This window comes from Centruroides sculpturatus, unplaced genomic scaffold (assembly GCF_000671375.1).
Source record: "Centruroides sculpturatus isolate CEXI.00-Female unplaced genomic scaffold, Cexi_2.0 scaffold136, whole genome shotgun sequence".
Classification (NCBI taxonomy): Eukaryota; Metazoa; Arthropoda; class Arachnida; order Scorpiones; family Buthidae; genus Centruroides; species Centruroides sculpturatus.
Genome location: NW_019384534.1, coordinates 841,861 through 849,469, shown reverse-complemented (window position 1 = coordinate 849,469; position 7,609 = coordinate 841,861). Strand labels below are relative to the sequence as shown.

The following is a 7,609-nucleotide window of genomic DNA, read 5'->3' as shown; positions in this document are numbered from 1 at the left end:
TAAATAATAATAAAAATTGCAAGAATACATCTCGTCAAACGACGACGAATCGTTAAAGTAGCGCGTCGCGTCGCAGACATCGCGCCACGCTACTTTACATCGGAACCGCGCCTCTCTCAAATTTTATCGGCTTAAAAAATTCGTAGAATCGATTATAGTCGAATATTTGTTTTTCCAGAATTGTCTAATTATTTTAAAAAACGGTAATTCGAACGAATTTTACATTGTGACATACAGAGCACAGGCGGGAGCTACAGCGACGCGGCGCGCGAAGACGCGCACACCGGGCGGCATCCCCGCACAACACGACTACAGAGCGAAAAAGCCACCTCCAAAAAGTAAAAGGCGCGAACGTAGTCGACTAAAACACGATTTACGGCAGGCGCCTATTTCTATAAAACTAAATTAAAGGGCGTTTAAACTGGAAGCGTGCGACGTTTCGAATTCGCAAACGAGAAAACTCCCGATGAGCGAACACAGACGACAGATCTGGAGGAAAAAATTATCGATCGCCAGCGAAAAATCCCGGAAGGGGGATTTTTCGCAGAGTGAGCTCGTCCGAAGTTTCCCTGCCGACTAGGCGGCCCCCACCGAGCATGGCAGTCTCGTTCCCGTTATAGTGTGCCGGTAACCATAACTATCGTGACCCAGCGATGACCTTGCGTCGACTCCACCGACCTTGTTCTCTATCAATTGGCCTCGAGGTGAAACGAATTGACCTCGAAACCTCGGATATAGGTCAGGAATTCCGAATCTTCCTCGCGCCGAATGGTGCCATCTGCCGGCTGCGACTGTCGTCAAAACGCCAGTCGGCGATTCCGCCGTTAGCGGTGGCGTCGCTCCCCCCCCCCCGCGTCGCCTCGCGCTCCACGCGCCGGCGAAAGTGACGGCGAGAGTTTGACCCAAATAAGTATTTTATTTATTTTTTTAATTTTTATTTTCCGCCGTTCCGTCGAACCCGGTTTGTCCTCGACCAGTCCTCGTCCGTGCGAAGATCGACGCACCCGGTGTTACGACGGAGCGTTCACCTCCACGTTTTCGGTCACTCACCCCCGCTCTCGGGTAAAAGTCCGAAACGGAACGCTAAGAACCGACAGAATGTCGCAGAAGACGCCCAGAGCGTCCTCGAAAATTCACTTTCGATGACGTCCCCGCAACAAGGGGCGTCGGAAAAAGTTCGTCGGCGCGCGGGATACGAAACGCCCCCGTTTGGCGAAAATAGACCGGGCCGCTGTAAGCAGCGTGTCGCACAAAAAAAAAAACGAATAATGAACTCGCCCGGCCGCCACTCTTTGTTAAGCCCTACCCCCTTCCCCCCTCGATTGAAAGTCACGCTTTCGCTCGCCTTCCTATGGGGTCGCCGGTTCTTCCTGTTCCACTTTCTCCAGCCGAGTCGAGTCTATCCTTTCCGCCACGAGGGGGTCGTCGACACTTTCGCTGGAAGGGTCGTCGAACTCGGCACTTTCTCCTCTTGGTCGTTACCCCGCTAACCTACATCGGAGAATCCCCCGTTACGGCGTCGCCCGGTTGATCGATTCGTTTATAATGTAACCAGACAAAGAAATAAACCGTAAACGCGCCGGCCCGTGACGTAATCGGAGTGTTAACTCGAACCCGAATCGGGTTCCGACGCGTTCCAGAACTCGAAAACTTCGTTATATCGGCGGCGCGACTTAGGTCATTCGGATACGTTGGGGTCGAGTTTTGGGTTAAAAAGACAACCGCGTTCATTGGAACATCGAATGTGGGGCAGGCGAGGTCTTTCTGTACAAAATCGAGGACGGAGTGGCGGGGAAGTGATGCACGGGTTCTTTTTTTTTCCTAAAGTGGGATGTTCCGCAATTGCTTTTTTTGTTACGACACAATTCGATTGTTCTTGGTTTCTTACTTCTGCAAATTTCGTGCCGGTGAACTCGATTTTCGACAGTTTATGACCAGTTCTACAGTAAACCACTCCCGCGACTTACGGCATATCGACACGATAATAAAAGTGAAATGCTCAAAATCGGAATGAAGACTTTCCTGTTAGTTTATTTAATACCGATGTCTAGAATAAACAACTGACCCAAGTCCGTACTGAGATTTACACTGTAATTAACGCGTTACCGTACTTCATAGTTACGTATCGCGTTAAAACCTGTGAATGTTACGCTATTTTGTCCGCTAATATCGCACTATTGTGTTTCACACGCTAATAAATGGAGAGACGTGAGATGATTTCGACCCTACTTCAACACCCATGCGTGTGCATTTTTATCCAAGTTGTATATTATTAGCAGAAGTATTGTGTTACGACTGGTTACGTTGCATCGTAAACGGCGAAGATTACACAAATAGTTAATAAGTTAGATAATAGATTCACGTTGTAATTAAAATATAAAATAAACTCCCCGCCGTTTTACACGCAATAAAACGAAGGGGTGACAGAGTTGTTACCGTTATGCGTCCTAAATGAGCATCACCCATGAATTATTTAAGGTCGCCAATGTTGGCTAGTATTATTATATGTAGGTAACCTTAATCAATAACAGTTGGTATCTACCTGGTGTCAGATAACGATGTAATTAGAACATACGAGGCCAGATGCAAACGAAATAGTACAGAAATGTGTGTATCGAGGTGCTACGGGTCGTGGTTCGCTGAAAATCGTCATGATTAGGTGACAAGTAGGACGGGAGTTTTCTGACACATCTACTAGTTTTAGGGTGACACTATTTTAATTGTTTGCACATCCTAAAACGTTCGATTATTCGACCTAAATGCCGTAAGATGTATCCAATTCTACATTTTACTCTTTTTTATTTAATTAATTACGTTTCAAACAACGAACTTAGTTGTCTGTACCAATGTTTACTTTCCTACTTCAGTCGAGGTTAGTGATAAATGACTGGTTTTCTTTCAACAAATGCATTTCTCTATATTACAATTATTCACTTTCTCGTCCTACAGTAAAATAAATCTTATGTACTGGAGTTATATCATAACTTCAGCACATAAGATTAAATTAATTATCGCTTTATATCCTAAAACTCTACATAATATGCATTATAAATCTTATGCTATATATATCATACAAGTTATGATATATATAGCCTACATACTTAAATATTAAATGATCTACTATATCTTACAGATTCTACACTATGTATATAATATATATATATATATATATAATTATATATAGACACATAGAGAGAAAATATACACTATATATACTGTATTTATATCTTATATAACTTCTATATACCTACCTAGATAAGTACGTATATACCTATTTACATACTACATACTATACATATTACTATACATACTATATATTTACATAGCTTATAACAATATATATATAAGCTATCTAAATAGATATAAATATAGTTAAATAGTTTCTATCGTTTCAATCACTTGTTATTAGTTTTTAAAAATATATTTTCAGGTTATCCTGGAAACGTTTATTGTAATTTGTTTCAAATTTTATATAACAACTTCTTTAAATAGCATACACTTAAATTACTGTATACATTAAATGTAACTGTCTGTCACTTAATTAATTAATTAATTTGAAAATGAATCTAATGTAATTAAAATTCAAATTATTTGCAAAAATATAAATATTAAATGATCTATTATATCTTACAGATACTATATCAGGCAAACAACTAAGTATTTAGGTGGGAGATACTATATCTTTTCAAATATTTACTAAGAAAGAAAGGTAAATTAACAAGAGGAAAATAGAAAGTAAAAATATCATTGGTCGATATCTAAGAGGGGTGAAAAACGGGGAAAGAGAAGCTTAACAATGCTATATGCGCTGCTATAGGTGGCCCCTTTTTAAGTGGAATATCCAAGGATATGCCAGAATGGTTGAAGGTAAAGAGTCTGTATTTTAATGTCACAGCCAGTCTTTGAAGGTGAACGGAATAGCTCTGGGGTTGGGGGCTTATTTTTGAAGGACAAAAACGATGTTTCTAGGCCAATTGGAGAGAGTGGATGAAAGCGGGGGAGAATTGGGTCACATTGTTGGACCCTTTAAATGTACAGGTTTCGAACATGCTAACGTAGTGTAAGGTTCTAACCAATGCGCTTCGATGGAAGACGGCAATGACAAGGTTGATGAAGATGTACAAACTGCATCACAGCTAAATGTTTTAAGGACATATCTGAACGCGTCGCAGCGTCATTTATTAATTATTACGTTTCTGTTCCTTATTAATCACTTATTCAATTAGTAAATTCGATAAATATATAACTGTCTTTACTGTTCTTGTATAAGATGTATGCATTTCACTTTTGTGTAGTTTCTAAGTTATATTTAGGCTTTAATCTATTTAAGCCTAAACATAACTTATGATAAAATAAAGAAATATAAACAAAATTAACTTACTTTTTCTCGATGATGTTTTGTATTGTTCTGATCCTAATTAAAGCAAAAATTTTAATTATAATAATAAATTTTTAAGTAAAATGAATTTTAAATATAATAATAAACTACGCACTTACTGTACGATGTCGTCTGGCAAAATTGGAAAATTAAAAGTTGAAAGAAAATTAAATTAAAATTTATAATTTCTTAAAGACTTTTTTAATGATCTAGAATATAAATCTGATAATAATTAAATAAATTTAAAATATTTAAATGAGAAATTATAAAAATCGTTTTTTAAAAATTAATGTTTTTTTTAAGTTTTAAATTTGTTTAAAGTTTCAAGCAATTTTAATTTAATTATTAATTTATAATATTTTTATACTTTAATTTCTAGAAAAATTTCAAGTTTTTAAGAATTTAAATCTTCTATACGTCACGAACCAATCGCATTGGATCGATAAATTCAAATATAGTAAGTTGGAGGAGGCAATCGATATAGTCTTTCGGGAATTTTTTTCTTTTTTCTTTTTTGTTATTTTATTTATTTCCTCCTCCTCTTACTTTATTCTTCTCATTTAAGCTACAAAATATGTGAGGTCATCTACACGTACACATCTTTGGCACATCGCCTGTCAGCTCGTCCTTCGTCAAGCGTAAGATCAAAAGTCCTTTCGGAAAAATTACATTGGGCTATTTACATCTGTATAACGCCAACATTCTAGAATTACTTATGATTATGAGAAGCATAAATCATTGTTTATAATCGTGTATTTTAAATACATAACCTTGAATCCGAAAACCTTTCTTCGACAAAAAAAACGAAGAAACGAGCCGCATCATTTCGAAATATCGTACAAGTTACTTCGCTGTATTGCGAAAAATAAAATAAAAAAAAATTTATACATTTTTAAATATTTAAAATGTTTTTAATTAAACAATTGAATACGGAAAAGTAAAATTATTAATTTAAAAAAAAAAACTTGCATCGGCCGGGAATCGAACCCGGGCCGCCCGCGTGGCAGGCGAGCATTCTACCACTGAACCACCGATGCACATACTACAAAAGTCTAACTTATAATTATTTATAAAATACCCGTGTTCGGTCACTTGTACATATGATTATCCTTTTTGCGTCTTTATTTTTAAAATTTCGCCGTAACCTGTTACAACTCTTAATTTACATCTAAACATATCCTAACAAGCGATTAAAATGACATTACACACAATCAAATTATAACTTTTCCGTTTGCTAACATCATTAAATGCGAATTAAATTGAATTCATCTCCTATTACAGAGGAAAAAATCCATTTAAAACCCCGTGGCATAATGATATTCGAGCCATCCGTGCTAGATTGCAATAATGGAACAAAAACTAAATCGTGCCATTGTCAACGGTGGCGAAAACCTTGGACCGAGACCACTCTTTAACAAGGTAATTGATGTCAGGAAAATAGGACAATGGGTCAAGGAAGAAAGGCCACACACACACACACACGTGTACATCCAGATAAAACGTCTATCGATTAAAATCGATAATATTTACCGCTTTAATCATTTAAATACAAACATATTTATAAAAACACCTTTCGTAGCAGGAAATTCGCGTGGAGTGTTCAGGTGTGAGGACACCTGACCATGTACCCGAGAAAACAATGAAACTGTTTTAATACATTCAAGGGCACCGGTGACGTCACAGAGTGATTTCGCTACTTATCAAAACTACACTACACACGAAACGTGTATAAATAGATACAAAGCATTATATTTTAATTTTCGTAAATCACGCAGTTTTTTAGTCAATCGCATCCGGCAGGGGGTGAAATAACCCCTGCCGGACGGAATCGATTTTATATTTATATATATACTGTATATATTCCAGTTTTAGAGTGCTGAATGGACTCGTCGTCCGTTTTTAAATACTGTCATCATTTATCAAACTGGATACGAGGAGAAGAGGCGTCGGCGACCTTCGTCGCGTATCGAGCTTTATTGGTACTTGTCAGTTGTCCTTGGTTTCACCAAGGATGCGATGAGATCAGATATATCATTCTTAACTGAAGGATACAGAAAGATTAGGTTGTATTAATTTGGCCAACGTCCAGACAGTCAAAGTAAATATTTAAATTCGCTGCGAAGCGCTGGTAAATCATAAATAATAATAATATTATTATTATTATTTATAAAAAATAAACAAAGCTGTAAAGTATGCAAATGTGGTATACCACGTGACGCGGAAGATGACGTGGCGTCAGCGGTGTTCATATTGGCAATGATCCAGAAAAGCTCCGAGATGATTTCGTCATTTTTCCTGTTCCTTTCATTGCGCTCCGTGTTCGGGTTGAGGTCAAGGTCGAATTTGTTGACAAAGATGGGATTGCGGTGAATGACTTTCTTTGTTTCGATAATGGGCAAATGCGAATATTTTTTGGAATCCACCGGAAACGATTGCATTTAATTCGATCCTTTCAGTGAAAGAATTATTCGAGAACGTCTTCCATTTTTCTTATCACGAATATATTGCGTTTCGGAACTCGACGTCATCCGAGACGAAAACGCTAAAAACACTTTAAAACAACGCCCGGAACGTGTCTGCAACTTGTAAAAACCATGCAATAACGTTATAGGTCCTCGCTGTAAACTTTTAATGTCATCGCCCCTATGCGGTCATAGACACAACCTTGCCCTTGTCCGTCCTTCAACGTTCGTAGGTTGGCCTTCACCGACTACATTTTCTCCTTGATTTGTCCCTATTTGACCTTACATCGACCTAGCTCATCTTTGTCATCACTTCGGTTAAGTCCATGGTCATTGATCTACCTGACCTCACACCGTTCACCTTGGTGGTTCACCGAACTTACACTAGTTGAGTTTTTTGAGCGCTGCTCCTAATTATTCAATATGTACCGTACGTCGGATACAGTTTCTTTGTTAGTCTCAGCGATCGCGGCCGTGCAAGCAGGAGTTTTGGGGTTTTAACCCCCGTTTGGGAAGAATTTTAAAAAATTAAATAAAGCAGTGTATTGTACTTTTATAGTGTATTTTTGTTTGTTTGGTTCCTACTTAGTCTACCGTATACTGTGTTCTCTATATTGTAAAAAGCATTTTAAGTGTTTTTAAAGAAATTTTATGTTTATAAACAAATGATTCAGGATCAAAAGTTTTTTGTCTGTATATAGAAAATTTTTCGTATCCATTCCCCTCCAACCCCGTATAAAGGAGCCTACAAAATGCAAGATGGCGTGGG

At 37.8% G+C, this 7,609-nt stretch overlaps 1 non-coding gene across 1 annotated transcript; it reads right to left on the bottom strand.

Moving 5' to 3' along the window:
* Nucleotides 1-5,344: 5,344 nt before the first annotated feature.
* Trnag-gcc lies at nt 5,345-5,415 on the bottom strand. The gene has a single exon. It is a non-coding gene; the product is annotated as a tRNA-Gly (tRNA).
* Between the last annotated feature and the right edge of the window lie 2,194 nt (nt 5,416-7,609).